The sequence below is a fragment of the Chenopodium album genome, chromosome 9 (genome assembly GCF_948465745.1).
Source record: "Chenopodium album chromosome 9, dcCheAlbu1.1, whole genome shotgun sequence".
Classification (NCBI taxonomy): Eukaryota; Viridiplantae; Streptophyta; class Magnoliopsida; order Caryophyllales; family Amaranthaceae; genus Chenopodium; species Chenopodium album.
This window is the reverse complement of record NC_137842.1, coordinates 51,589,418-51,605,339: the sequence shown is the minus strand read 5'-3', so window position 1 is coordinate 51,605,339 and position 15,922 is coordinate 51,589,418. Positions and strand designations below refer to the sequence as shown.

The window sequence follows — 15,922 nt, the reverse complement described above, 5'->3', positions numbered from 1 at the left end:
TGACATTGCATTTAGATATCTCTTTTTAAGGTCTCGAGGACCACCAATGAATGTTGGAGGTAAGATGACTCTACGACCCACATTTACTGCATAATTTTCTCCACAATCAATAGTATCTAGGATTCCTAGATAGAGATCTGCTCTTATAGTCTGCTGATTTTTTCGAAAAAAATCCAAACGTGTATTCTCTACCTTTACATACATATCCACTATATACTGCTAGAAGCATCTACCTGCTCTTAGTAGCATGTTATTGGGTCTGCACTGAAGCTTGTATGCATAGTATTCTCTTGCTGAATTGTTCCTATCTGTTTTTGAAAAACCTCCATTTTCACCTACAAATACACATGTTTTGTTTAATTAAAAAGCAAACAAAAAAAGGACAATAGTATAAATATTTCTTGCCTTTTGCAAATAATCAAGGAAACATAATGCACATACGTACGTCTTGCTTCTTCTTCTAATAGCTCTTCAGTAGTATGAATACTACAGGAAGCCACAAGATCAAGCTGCGATTGCAACTGCTGAACTCCACCCCGAGACATTTTTTTAAACCATCCACAATCACCATAGGGAAAAATTAGTGGATATTTTAAAGGATCATAACAACCATAATAATGCATAATTCTATGACATGATTTTTTTTTTCTGATAAGTCACTCTGAGATTATTCATTCTGATTGGAATCATTTTCAGTTGAAGCATCTTGAGCTAAATCCATTTGAGATGGATCCTTTTTTGCTGTTACCAAAATATGGGGACTTTCTGCCTCACTGGAAGACGCGTTCTCTGGCCATATTACAACAACTTCATCACTAGATGGAGCATTGTAAACGCGCTGATCTAGTACAGTTGTTTTGTTTATCAAAATCTGTGTAGATTCAGTGATATGGATCTCTCTCAATGAACGAAAGAACCTTGCATAGGGATTTATCTTAGTAACTTCCATGAATACAGCCAACACGTCTTCTCTTAATTCTGGAAAGCAGTCTAGCCGTTTTTTAGCTTCAAGTTGTCCATCATAGAAATAGAGTTGCATGTATTTGGGTCCTTCCTTTCCAGGAAGTAAATATGGAATATAATGGTATAGCTGACCATGCAGCTTAAAAACAAAGATCCCTTTTTTGGTTTTAGCATCGTATTTTCCACCTAATGATGTAAATGCAAACATATTGTTGTACAAGCGTATGTATTGCCTGAAATGCTTTGCATCTTCATCCATAGAAGTGAAGAGACTCACAAGTTGTGCAGGGTAATCATTTGCTGCAATCTTAACCTCACCATCGCAACAGCAGAAGTGAGGTGTTTCAAAGGCAAATTTGCGTGCCCTACATTTAGAACACTTAGTAGGGGAAGGAAGTTGATAGGGTTCTACAGGTAATTTCTTACCAACTGTTGCATCAGGGATTCCTGCTTACCACAGAATGTCCATAAAACAGTCATATATGTACACACTAACTAACATGCAGAATTGGAAAAAAAGGGGACTAAACTTAACATAAATTTAAATACTTGTAATCGGATGTCTAGTCCTGGGTTTCTTTACACGTTTTGTCGTAGGCTGAGGCTGTAACCTAAAAATGAAAAAACAATGTAACATATATATGTCACTGCAGCCATTTCTATAAATGTGAAAATCAAATTCTACTAATACTAACTAATCTATAACATCAGTAAAACAGGTTTATGTATACATTAGCTTACTGAAATTCGTTTATTTATCTGTGTATACCTCTGCAATTCCTCTTCAGATGCAGCTTCTAAACTTTTAAGGCGCTTAGTGCGATATCCTTTCGAAGATGATGGTTCTCGTATCAGACGATCTATAAGATCCTTGTTCAAATAAAATGCTTAGGAAAACTAACTTGTAAATTTTAATTAGCTATGAAATCTGAAAGCTATGGTGCAGGACATACTCATATGTAAATAGCTGTATGGCAACTATCTAGCTACAGTTACTATTGTATTTTGAAAATACTTAATTGTAAGTCCAACAGCTAAAATGCTGTAGTACATCAATCCTGGCTTCAAAGTATAACAAGTCATAAGTAAGTAAATAGCATCAATCATAAGAAAGAAATAGGCATACATAAAGACTGCAGATTTTAGAGACAAAAAGACTACTTTCAACAAAATTCATAGAAGAAAAGATTCTACCAATTCCATTACATTGTTTCAGCAAATAAAATACAGAAGTTTAGTTGTAGAGCTTATCACAAAACAAAGCTTACATAATGGGACCTAAAATAGTCCTAATACCATACAAAAGCATATAAGATAATCCTAACACAGTTTTAACAGCATATCAGTGACCTAGCTCGATTTTAAAAGCAAAAAGAGCTAAGCAATACAGCCGTAGCAGTACTAATTTCTAAACACACACTAACAACTTCTAATGGTTAACAGACTTTACACGCTTAAAACAGCTCTCGAAATCTTCTGGCACTGGAAACACTGAAACCATCTGACAATCAGATTTAGGAACAGGACTGGTTTCTTCATATATGTGTCGCAACAGGCGCTTCTTAGGAGGCAAAATAGGCAAAATCGATACAAGAACCTTAAACTCCTGTCCAAGAGGAGTAAGACAATCTTGCTCAATAAGAACTGTGGAAGGCTCTAGTTGCTCTTTAATGCCTAACACTCTCTCCTTCACACCTAAATAGCTCTCCCTCACTAAGGTACATAGGATGGCATCATACCTAGCTGTCGTGACCTTATAATTAGTATCAATTATTACAAGATTAAAGACATCAGCAAGGTAGTCCACGGCCTTTCTAGCTAGGCTCTGCTTTGCTGCAGCTGCAGTTCGGCAATAGTCACTGAACAGACATCGGAATCCTACTCTTTCTCAATGAGGCATAATAGTAAACCATGAAGTAAACTGATCAAGTGAATGCTCAATGGTTTCTATTGGAGTGCATTTAATATCAACAGCCCTAAAGATAGCCCTTAAAATCACAACAAAGTCCACTACGATCTTCTTATGGTTGTTTTCAAGTCCAGAAGGAATATCTTCATACATACAGATTTTAGGCTCATCTTTTTCAATGCGCTCTAGCTCTTCCTTCTTGAACCAAAACAACTGATCACAACGGTCGTACATTTGTTTCCTCAAATAGGTGACATCCTCAATAACTATATCATACTTTTTCATAAGATCATGACAGCTTTCCTAGCAGCCACTTCACATGACTCTTCTACACTCTAAGTATAACCCCCAACATAAACAGAAGCAATGGGACCGCAATCTGTTTTTATGATCACACAAGCAATGCTTCCAGGTTCATCAACAAACTGGTAATCTGGTTCAGGGAAGTTCAAGTAACCGGTAATCTGCTTTAGAAGAGAAAGGAAAGGCATCACTACTTGCGTGGGTGGTAAGTCCATGACCTGTAAATAATTGTAAGAGAATCAGTCCATTGTTGAAACCATACTTCTTATCAGAGATTGTTCTGATGTAGGTCTTCTAAAAATTCATTATAAACCTAATGCAAGTACTCTTAGAAGCTAAGCTTTATTTTTAGCTTGTAGCAGAGAATCACCATCTAATAGCATGTAATATTCTTATATACTGATGAATCACATTTATATAGAGTTTATCTGCACATTTATGCTAGTTTTATAGTTGCTTTTTAGGTCTTTTAGTCCTTTTTTTAGGTCGCAAATGCATAAGTTGTTTGTTTTGTGCTCTATTACGCTCCGTTTGTGTTTTTCTTAATGTTTCAGGTGATTTCATAGTCATTTGAACGCTTTCGGAGTAGTTTTGGAAGAATCGGACAATAAAAGGATGAAATGTCGATGAATCGAGGTCGCTCAATGAAGGATATGTGTTGATGGAAGCTTAATTGAGATTAACATGCATGAGGAATGAATATACCATTCACAAGGGTCGCTATGCATCTTCCGGAAATGAATTTGAGTTAGAAACGAAGTTAAACGATGTTTTACAAAGTGGCAAAACTGACCTTTGTCCACTCTTTTGATCATAACTTGAGTTCTACAAATCAGATTGATGCGATTCAAATTGTGTTGGAAACTAGACTTAAAGAGATTTTCAATTATAGGTCACACGCCCCAAGAAGCCTTCTAGAACAGAAGTTATAGGCGTTTTAATCTAAGTGATGTTGTCAGCCACCCGCGGGATAATTGTTGCGCCCCTGTCCCGCGACCACTCGACACCAGCAGGTGCTGCTGCCAGGCCGCGGCCACCAGCCTGCGCCCACAGGTCTGGTCGAGCAGACTTGAAGCCTCGAATAGCTTTTTCATTCACATCGTCACAAGTTTTCGGGCCATGTCATCTTCTATCGTCCACTAATAATTCAACTTATGTAATTTATACTTTCTTATTTCTTTTCTTTAATTATTTTTAGATTAGTTTTAGGATAATATAAATACTCAAGGGATAATTATTTTCCCTTATGCTTTTTTTTATACTTTTTATTTTACGTTCTTTTTAGTTTTCTCTCTTAAACCCTAGTTTCTCATGGCATCTCCATGGATTCTTCCATGGATGATTCTTGGGTTTACTATTTTAATTCATTAAGGTATTTTATTTCTATTTTCTTGCTTTTTATTATGTTTTATTCCTTAGATCTAGTTTTATTTATTTATTTCATGCTAGAGTAGTTTTATTTCTAGGGTTTGGGAATCCATGTTTATATTATGAATCTTGATTGATAATTTTAATGTTTTGATTATTCATATCTCTAATTGATAGTGTTTTTATTGATAGTCTTGCAACCTGATCAATTGTTTGATTAATTCATGTTAATAAAAGTTTGAATCGAAAGATCTTACTTTTAGAGGCTTCCCTACAATTAGCAATTCTGATTATGTTAGCGACCGTACTGCATGTGTTGAATTGAGAGCGTTAAGACCCGGCCGTAGGCTTAGCAATTGCTCTAGATAATTGATTGATTGAATTTTTATTGATATTTGATAGATTTAGAGCTATAAACATGGTGAACCATAACCCTAGGTCTTGTTATCAATTGTTTTATTCCTATTTTAATTTAGACTACTTCCCTATCCCAATTTCGTGACATAGTTTAGTTTCTCCAATTTCTTAGAGGTTAGATTGAATACCATCTCTCTGTGGATTCGACCCTACTTACCCTACTACATTGTTAGTTGGTTTTGTTAGGAATTTATTTTTGACAGGTGTACGACAACCTATCATATACAACTTTTAAAAAGGAGTAGAAACTACTAACAAGAAACACATGTAATACATACTGTTTGTAAATCGAAGGCAGTTGCATAACTGCATAGCAAAGGAATCGGAATCCATGTTTTAAACAGGACATTTTCTACAATAAATAAATCAAACAAAACAATCACCTTTTGTATCAATGAAGTGCCTAACGTCACCACCTAAGACAAGCACATTTCTATAAATCACATGATACACATAATAAATTCTAACCATCACATGATCCATATACTAAACAAAACACCCCCCCCCCCCCCCCCAACAAATAGCATATAAAATAAAATAAAACATGCTAATCTCCAAACAATATATGATATTAAATCATCAGCCCCCAAAGCAAAACTAAATCACAATCCTAATCCTAAACAGAAGGAACAAATTTAAAGGACCTGTATCTACTCCACCTGTTTGAAAACTAAACTGACACACTTAGCTAAGACATTCAAAATCATCTAACTTGTTAAAAAAATGGACATGGTTCTATAAAACTCAACAAAAACAACCCATTACATAGGCAGCTGCACAACTATAGAGCAAAGCAATAACTATCCATGTTTTTTACCACTAAATTGTCTTAACACCAACACATAAAACAAGCACATATCTATAAATTACATGATACAAAGAATAAAGCCTAACCATCATATGATTCATATGCTACACAGAACATTCTCCTCCCCCCCCCCCCCCCCCCCTCCCACCCCCAAACAGATAGCATATTAAACAAAACCTACTCAGTTTCAAACAATACATGACATTAAATCATTAGCCCAACAATCTGCACTAAATCTAAATTCTAAACAAAAAAAAAAAAAAAAAAAAAAAAAAAAAAAAAAAAAAAGCAAAGAAAATGAAACTAACAAATTTAAAAGGCTACCTACAACCATCATTTACAACACTCAGTCCATTAACAAAGACAACCACAATCATCTAACTTGTAATAAAAATAAACATAACAATAAAATTAACCATTCTCATTGCTAATAACATTCAGTGCATAGATGAAGACAATCAAGAGCATTAATTCATACTAACAAACATGATTCTCTAAAATCCACAAAACATATACCATTCTATAAACCCAATTTAGAAATCCAAAGAACGACTCGGCACATAAACTCCACTACATGAACACAAGACATAAGACACACAATACACCCATCATTCCATCAATATACAAACTATAATGAAATATCTGGTTTGTCCTTGTCACGGTCCTGTAGTTTCTAGAATTGTCATTTGTCAATGCTGATCATAGTTCTGGTCCATTAAATTCGCATTTCTTAGACGAGCCATAATAATGGAATAATCAAAAGATACACATGTAACAAACATATCCAGCTCAAACAATCGATAAGATTTAAGTTACCTGAGCTTCCTTGTTTAGAACTATGGTCACTGAGCTTAGAACACAAAAAGAAAAGAAGAAATTAGATGCAAATAACAAATAATCGACACACTACAACAAAGTGAATCATTTATATACACCCAATATAAGTACACACTGAATGAATAAACAAACATTTTCTAAATTCAAGCCTTATTGGCAGTCAAAGCACCCCAAAAGCATCACACACGACATGAAGCTTAAAATCTGGAAGACCACGTTCCTACAAGCAAACTCTCATTGACTGAATTGACCAAACACTTCCTACAGCAATTAAACTTTACAACACTAAGCTGCCCAACAATTAAGTGATAATCAATACTAAACTAAATTAGTAAGCTACGACCCCCTCCCCTGTAATACACAATAATCAGAAATCCAAAAATAACTAATTTAGAAAACAAACGCCCAAAAGAAAAGAAAAAATAAAATAAAATAAACACAAATGCCCAATGAATCCACCAAAGATAAGCTGACTCAGCACAATAACAAGGCAGCAAAAGAAAATAAAAAAGCAAGGCAAAAACCGAAAAAAAAAAAAAAAAAAAAAAAAAAAAAAAAAAAAGGGCATTTATGGATATGTACTGTAGAATTGAAACAGTAACTGCATTTCTGAGTTTTGAAAGGGTAGAGATACGGAATGAGTATCGATGAAACTCGATTCAAATTTAAGGTACCCAAAAGGCCAAAAGTAGTTGACAGCTTGACATGCTCTTCAGCAGGCGTTGATCAAGCATACTTTAGTTATTAGCTGAGTTTGATTCACATAAATTACAAGTTACTGACAACCTCAAGACAGTTTTAGTAGGAAATTTAATACCATGCGCCTCTGGCATCATACAATCCTTTTTATATCCATATGCAACCACCAAAAATTTTATAAGCTTCATATTTTAGCAATAAGCCTATGATGCAAGGGGAGGACGACAAACATAGTATACATTACAAACACTCATAGTATTTTTGATAGAAAAAATTATATCAGCTACAGCCTACAGACCACCGTCATATGAACAATTAATGGAAAACCATCTTTGCTGCTAACCTTAAGCACAATCATGAACCTGAAACAATAGGGATGACTCGAAGTTGAGATATCAACTCTTAAAAGTCCCGACTTTAAGAATTAAGAAATCCTTTCCACCAGAAATCCTACAAGTAGGAAAGAGTGCGTATACAAGTCCTAAGTGTATTATAAAAACTCAAACTCATTCTCTATATAACTCACTTCAATATAATGATAGCTTATTCCGGTGCTGAAAACAAAACAAAATGCGCTTATGCACACCCATTCTGATGTCATTGAAAGATGCAAATGATCAGAATATCCCCTGATGTTTACTACATAAAATATTTTACTGTTGTCAGAATAGATTTAATCACAGTTTATTCATTTACTACAAGTCATCAGTAGCAAATACAATAACCAAAACCTAAAATAATAAAAGCAGACAAAATAATATAACCAAATCTTGAGAGAAATTATAAATGTGTTATTGCTCTTGCAAAACGAGATGACTATCTGTTACAGCAGTAGGACCTAATAACCATAACAAAATCTGCACACACATTTCCTGTTGCAAGAGCGCAAAACAAACATGAACATTAGCCTAGGGAAATGAAGGAACAGGTACAAAACTATGGAATTAAAGATTTCAAAACTTGACAGTGGTACCAAGTGGATTAAACCATCAAAACTACCAGATGGTATGGTGTATGTAAGGTAAACAAACCAAATAGTACTCCAGTAACATTTACCAACCCTAGCAACTTCCAAATAACAAACAAAACCAAAAATTACCCATTAGAAAATCTTATGAGCCAATTACAAACCTATCACATGCCTACAACACCTGCGAAGAAAGGTTTAAAGTGGACATTATCAGGATAAGAACTACTAGACATATCTTGTTAACCATTCTGGCGTCGCTGACTCCAATAACAGCCACATGCTTCACAACACAAGCAAATCACAAACAAAACCAGAGTTGAGAAAAAAGAAATTAACATCACTTGCCCAAAAAGAGAAAAGAAAATAACATGAAGCTAAAATAAATTCACTCAGAAATTGAAATTTATTATCAAACAAAATTTCTTAACCCCACATTGCCACACTGGGCCTTACATAAAACACTGCTTACTCAGAAGTATCACTAGAAACCGTCATTGTAAAGAAGGTTGGAAATAGTTTGACCGGCACACGAAACCCTGGAGATGATATCTACAACAAATCAGCAACAGCTTAATTAACCCCGAATCAGCAAAATGACATATATGACAACTATGAGGCAAAAAATCCTGTTGCCCCCTACATCTTTCACCTAGCACCAAAGACACGGAGTTAACTAAATGTATAATAATAAATTAACAAAAAGTGGCTTCTAAACTGGTTAATAACCAATTAGCCATTGACAACATCCCAAGGATCGGATAGCTTTTAAACTGGTTAATAACCATTGACACCAAAGACACAGAAAAATATAGAATGCCAGTTCCAAGGAGAAGGCTAACAGGAAAAGAATAATTACATCCATTCACCACCACCTCAGCTATAGTAAAATGTTACACAACTCAAGCTAATTACACTCAAGAAAAGATGATATAAAAAAAGATGTAGACAAAAATAAATGGCAAAAGATATAGGATATAATTACACATATCAAATTATCAGCATACAAGAATTCCTAACGTAACTCAAGCCTTGGAGAAGAAATCCAAAACGATATGACTTGAAAAGATGGAGTTCAAATATTTTAATCTCCGGCTAAATCACAAACAAGCAATCCCAGATATCGAAAAAATCACACAAGGATCGGCTTCAATTGTCTGATACCACCCTTAAAAGCACAAACACTCATTTCTAGAGAGTTCTATGACTACACATGAGAGAAAGGAAAGAAACAGCAGCATACTGCAAAAAAACAAAAAAAAAACCAGTAGGAAGGCTGGAGTTGACAAATAATGTTGGCAGGGGGAGTTGATACGGATTGTAACAAAATGAATAAGCAGTTAAACAAAATTGAACTCAGAATTTATAAAATCTAGAGTTCATGTATTCTACATATTTTTCAATAAATTTAACTGAACTACTGAAGCTGAACAAAGATAAATAGAATTATAGAAAAATAAATAAGTTACACTACCAGCTATAGAATTTCTACATCTGAAACAATTACTATAACAACTACACATCAGATGTGATTCCTCAACAAGTACACAAAATCTCAGCTAACTATTTGCTTGCTCGACCAGACTACTCTAATACATCAGATGCGATTTTTCAACCAGTACACAAAAACTCGCTACTTTATACACTCATGCCCCTTCCAAGCAATCACAGCAGTAACCAAACCAATACACTTGATCCTAAATATCAAAGGTGATGTGAACAGACCAATGCAAGAGCCAACCATACACAATCGCAGAGCATCCCTTCGCCACAAAAAGACACAATGTTATATCAGAGGGGGGTCAATATTAGACCTTCAAAGGAAAAACATATGAGAAACTTCCCCTATACACCAGATCTTTTTGTCCCCATAATGTATCCACAGGCACAGATAACATCAAAAGCAAGAGTCACTGCAATAGACATAATGGTACAAATGTAATAAAGATGACAATGCACCCACTTGCCAACAAAAAGGCATTAAGTAAAATCATGAAAAAAACACTGCCAAAAACATATCCCCATTAAAATCTCCATGTGAGGGTACAATCGCTGAGAGAATAACTCCATACTCGTGGGAGATAGAATGCAGCTCCATCTTTAAAAACAGTAAATCTTAATACCATCAATCTGCTATATCAACATACACAACATACACAAAGCATCAACACTGTATCAATAATTCTGTATCATCCACGAAAAGAAAATACAAATCGCCACTTTTAAGTCCCAAAACCACCAGTCACGTGTGAACCTACCACAACTTCAGCAAAACCTCACATATCTTCAGTAAAACCATAAGACAGCATACATCCATAAACAAATCAGCTGACATCAGCTGGAAGAAGATAGTGTTGACAGAAACTGAACCAAAGCAGCTAGTAATGGACCCCAACCATAACAACAAAGCTGAAGTGTGCACCCATAAATACAATATGCCAAACATGAGCTGAGAGGGTAAAGATTAACCTGAAGCACAGGGGAAAATCTAGAGATTGACTAGACAATCAAATTTAAGCACGTTTTGAGCACATTTTCACATTAGATTAAAATTCCAAAAAAAAAGGATAGTATGGATGAACTCCCTGTAAAGTCGTCAGAAAACTTGTAGAGTATATCTTGTACACAAGATGAGAAGAGCATGTACAGTCCCTTAACCTCCTAGCCAAAACAAGAGAAGAAATCAAATGAAGAAAAGAAGACAATGGTTTCACAGCATAAATGTACAAAGCCTGGTCAAGGTCGCATACATTACAACTAACAAGAATAGAGGTGTAAATGTCCCACTCTATTAACAAGAAGTCCAATAATTACAAAGCCTGTTCAAGGTCGCATACCTTATAACTAACTAACTGCAGAGGTGTACAATGTCCCACTTCATCAACAAGAAATCCCTGTAATCGTGTCAATATCACAAAAGTCAATCATGCTATATCACACAAGTACACAACACATCTGTAGAAATACAATCTCAACAGACCAAATAAAAGTTGTAATTCATCCATACAAGAAGAGGGAAAAAAGGCAATAAACCCACAGTTATGAAGAAATGTTACCGCATGAACGACAAAACGTCCTAATTGGCATGATGTCCAATGTGAAAGGCATCTATTTGTATACCTACAAAATAAGACAAATCCTAAGATGTTCGCATCTTTATTCTTTGGGGGAGAGCAGGAACCAACATAGAAAAGTCTATTGACACTTTTTTTTTTCCCCCCGAAGGATAACAAGCTTAGCAGACTAAGAAAATCCAACCCATGACAGCAGTCCTAAATATATCACACCATCAAATCATCCGAAATTATCGGCAAGGAAAAATATTATAAAAACTCCACTCCCAGTCACCTGCTCAAGCAAGACATTAGAAACCTACAAAGCAGTACACAACAGTAGTTCAAACAAATGCTTGAATAAATGTCTAAAGCAAATAACTATGTAGAACAAAATCATCTCAAACCTTAAGCAAAAAAAACTTCACTGCCAATGCAGTCAGCAAGCAACCTAATTGATCATCAATTATTCAACCACCCAGAAGCAACTGCATGATCATCAAAAACTGTACAAAGAAAACCCCTCCAGTAAAAAACATAAAAGAATCAACCAATATATTTAGAAAATTCAAACCTCAAAAATTAATTGAAGTCCTAATTCATCAGCCATGCCATCATCACAGAATCAATAGAAGAATTTGCAAGGCCAAAATAGATGTGTAAGAAAACACCAAAAATCTGCAGAACTAAATACAAGCACAGCAACAGTCAAAACAGCAGCCAACAAGAACTTTCTGATCAAATTTATCAATTACTGTAATCAAATTATACTGAAATGCAATACACATTATTTGTCTCCAGCCTACAACCACCACGCTCCCTTGCCAGGGCCCTTAAGGGTGTATAGTATGATTCTCCACTGTATGTTCGAATGCATCATTAACTGAACACCTCCCCCCCCCCAAAAAAAAAAAAAAAAAAAAAAAAAAGAAAGTCTTTAGCAGTGCAGGAATATTGTAGCCAGAATAATCAGCACTGATAAGAAATCTTAAATCAATTTTCTCTGCAATTAAAGATAGCACCTACACTTTTGGATAAGTAGATTACTGTGATTAAAGATACAATAACAAAGATCCACATAAAAACCGTTAAGAACCCTAGTGGCCTTTCTGAGAAGGCTAAGTATTATACAATCAAATAAAATGCAGATCATCTATAGGGCAAAAACAGGATGAGCTAACAGAAAAAAAAAAAATAAAAAAAATAAAAATAAAAACAAACAAACAGAATTAACGCCCCTTGCTGAAGTCAATCCTGCTCCTCCCGGAGCCACCATCATAGCCTTCTCGTGTAGACCCAGCGCTTGCTTTCATTGTACCTCCACCACCAATTTTGTCCATGGCTTTCTTACCCTTCTTCACTTCAGTCAAAAACTGATCCAAACCGAATGGATCAGCCTCCTCAGCAACCTGCTCAAACTCAACAGGCCTCTCTCTCTTACCACTCTTCTCTGCAGTTCCAGTGAATCCCTTGTCAGGTTTGAACCTCTCTGTGTTCCTAATCTTCTCAAGCTGTTCATCAGCTCCGCCATACATTTCATTATCCATATCTTTCTTCGGCTGGTATAGAGTGGAAAGTGTAGCTTGGGCTGTAAATAAGCCCTTGTCATATACATTGTACTGGTCATCAGCAGCGAAACCAGATTCCATCCCCTTCTCTTGGTTGAACAATCGCTGATCATACATGACTTCACCTCTTCCAGACCCAACGGACGCCATACCAAGAGCAACCTTCTCACTAATATCACGATCCCTATCTCTTGTAATCTTACTCTTCTTTCCCGTTGCAGCATCTTTGGCCTCCAACCTTCTCTCCCTTTCCCTCTCTCGTCGCCGCTCCTCACGAATTTTCTCACGCCCCAACCTCTCCTCCCTCTCCTCTTTCGCCTCCCTTGTAGCTTCCCTCTCTCCTCTGCCAACATGATCAGATCTCATGTCATCATCGTCCATATCCATATTTCTAGCAGATGGAGCAGGTGCAGCCACAGGAGCTGCAATACCAGTCCTCTCAGAACGTGCCTTAGCAGCCAAAGCACGCAGCTCCAGCTCCTTCTTTTCCTTTTCCTTCATCGCCATCTCCTTTTGCACCTTCGATCTCATTGCAACAGCTTCTCTAGCCTTCTGCTCTGCAACATACAGAGATTCAGAAAGCTTTGCAAAATTGTCATTGATCTGAACGTCTTGAAGGCCCCTTCCATCAGCTGCAAGCCGCTTATCCAAGGGAATGGTGTAACCCTTAGGATTCTTCCAGTTCGAAATACAAGGTGGAATCTTCCAGTCCTGCTGATCTTTCACTGTCACAGGACGAGGTGGTGAATGCATGACCGGCACAGGCGGTGACCCTGAGGCCCTGGGAACCCTCTTATGCTTGAACTTGGGAGGTTCAAGAGGGTCCACCGGCATCTCTACCATCCTAATAATTCTCTCTTTCGCACCAGAATTAAAAGCCTGAGCTTGCTGCGACGGCTTATACTTGATGAACTTCGAATCAGATGAATGCTTAGGCACATTCTTGGGCTGAGCAGCACTCAACCTCACATTAACGATCTTCTCAATTGCAGCTTTAGTAGCTTCAGTAGTCTCTTCAATCTCTTTCTGCAGCTCTTCCAATTCTTCCTCAGAACCAGACTCCTCCCCCCTCAAAATTTTCGGCACTAGATCCCTATGTTGCGAATAAACAATCTTCGATGCATTTTCATTCTGCTTCACTATATTATCAAATGCCACATTCCCTTTACTATCCACAGTAACAGGCAATATCTTTGAACTTGGTGTCTTATCCCTACCCATCCCCAAAGGATATTGAGCAATATGAATCTCAGGGAACGCCCCACCATCACCAAAATCTTCGGGTTTTCGAGGTTTGTACCCTTCCCGTTTCAAATAGGGAGGTACATGATATTCCTTAGCAGCCAAAGCCTTTTCATCCTCTTGAGCACTAAATCGGTTCTTGAACCACGGATCATTAGTGTGGTCGTATTGCGTCGATGTCGATGACTTTGCCGGTGGCAGTTTCATCGGCGACATCTTTCGATAAATCAAACAAACAAACAAATTCCAGAAAACCTCAAATTTATCTCTAGATTCGAACAGATATGCTGCCAATCAACAAAAACAAAAGATAATCAATTTAATGAAACACCAAATTATAATGGAAAATATGAGTTAATTATCAAAGTATGCTCGTTAAATTGTTAGAGTATTTATAACCTACAAAAGTTCAAAAATCCGAACCCTAAAAACACTAAAACGACAATTAAATCAACCAAAGCGCGGAACAAAACCCTAGAATTTGAAATTGATATTCAATAGTTGAACAAAACTACCTTACCTCGAAGCTGCGTCAATGGAGGAGAAAAACGAAGAATTCAGAGTGCGCTTCAATGGAGAAGAGAGAGAGAGAGGGAGGAGAAATTGCAGCGGCGCAGCTTACAACTGAAAAAAATCCAAATCGGGGCAGCAATAAAAGAGAGGTTTTAAAATTTTTAAGTAGCTCTTGACTTGGATGTTATTCCGAGTCGTAATATAACTTGTAAACTTGTTATAAACGGGGATGCGTTAATTTATCGTAAAATAGATCAAAATTATATTAAAAGAAAAATTGCGGAAAATAATACAACGTTTGGCCCATTCTTTTTTAATAATACAACCTTTTGATTAACTCTTACTAATATAACCTTTGGGGATGTTAATTTTAAACAAGACAAAAAACTTGTAACCTTTAAAACCGGTTACCCATGACATGTGTCATCAGGTAATTGGTCAAATTAAACTTTTTAATTTAAATAATTAATTTTAGATTTTAAAAAAAAAAAGGCAACCCCCCTTAACCCCCGACAACCACCATTCCACCACAGCACCCGCCCTTCTCCGGCGAACAAAAACCACCCTAATCCCAGCAACCACCACGCCACCTCCGCTCCCCTCCCCCACGCAGCATCCATGACAGCGACCAACTCCTCCGCCGCCGACCGACCCAATTACCCCTAACCCCGACCTCCCCTTTCTCCCCTTCCCCCCTGTCGATTTCCCTTTTCCCAACCACCATCAAAACCACCCTAATTCTCGCAACCAACCACCACACAACCCGCCGAAAACACCACTAAACTAACTCCTTCCCTTAGTCAGACCCTGATAACAACGTCTCACCCCTTTCCTTGCCTGAAAATCGCCCCCACTTCACATCCCTTGCATCGAAAAAACGTCCCCTGTTGTGTTGCATCGCGGTGAGGCTCGCGTGTCGGGGGTTAGGGTTTGGCCTGATGTCGCGATGGAGGAAAGGGGAAGGTCAAGGTTAAGGGGGGAAGTGGTCGGCCGACGGTGAGGATGTTGGTCAATGGTCGTATCGTCACCATCGAGGCCCGAGGGTGCCGCACACGTAAGTTTGGGGGAGGGAGAGGAGGTGGCTAGATGGTGGTGGTGGTGGTGGTGGTTGGGTAGTTTGGGGTTTTTTTTATTTCTTTAATAATAATAATTAATTAATTTATTACTTATATTGAAAAACCAATAAAACAATGACACGTGTCATGGTAACCTTCAAAAACAGGTTACCAACAGTTAATGTCTTGTTTAAAATTGACACCCCCCCAAAGGTTATAT

At 37.0% G+C, this 15,922-nt stretch overlaps 1 pseudogene across 2 annotated transcripts; it reads right to left on the bottom strand.

Moving 5' to 3' along the window:
• Positions 1-12,333: 12,333 nt before the first annotated feature.
• Positions 12,334-14,828, bottom strand: LOC145558557 (SNW/SKI-interacting protein A pseudogene; annotated as a pseudogene). 2 transcript variants are annotated; one of them, XR_014092538.1, is made up of 2 exons: positions 14,650-14,828; positions 12,334-14,421 (listed from the first exon to the last, which is right to left on the bottom strand). The product of XR_014092538.1 is annotated as an SNW/SKI-interacting protein A pseudogene, transcript variant X2 (transcript). The 2 variants fall into 2 exon arrangements; XR_014092537.1 differs by having other exon boundaries at positions 14,655-14,828.
• Positions 14,829-15,922: the final 1,094 nt, after the last annotated feature.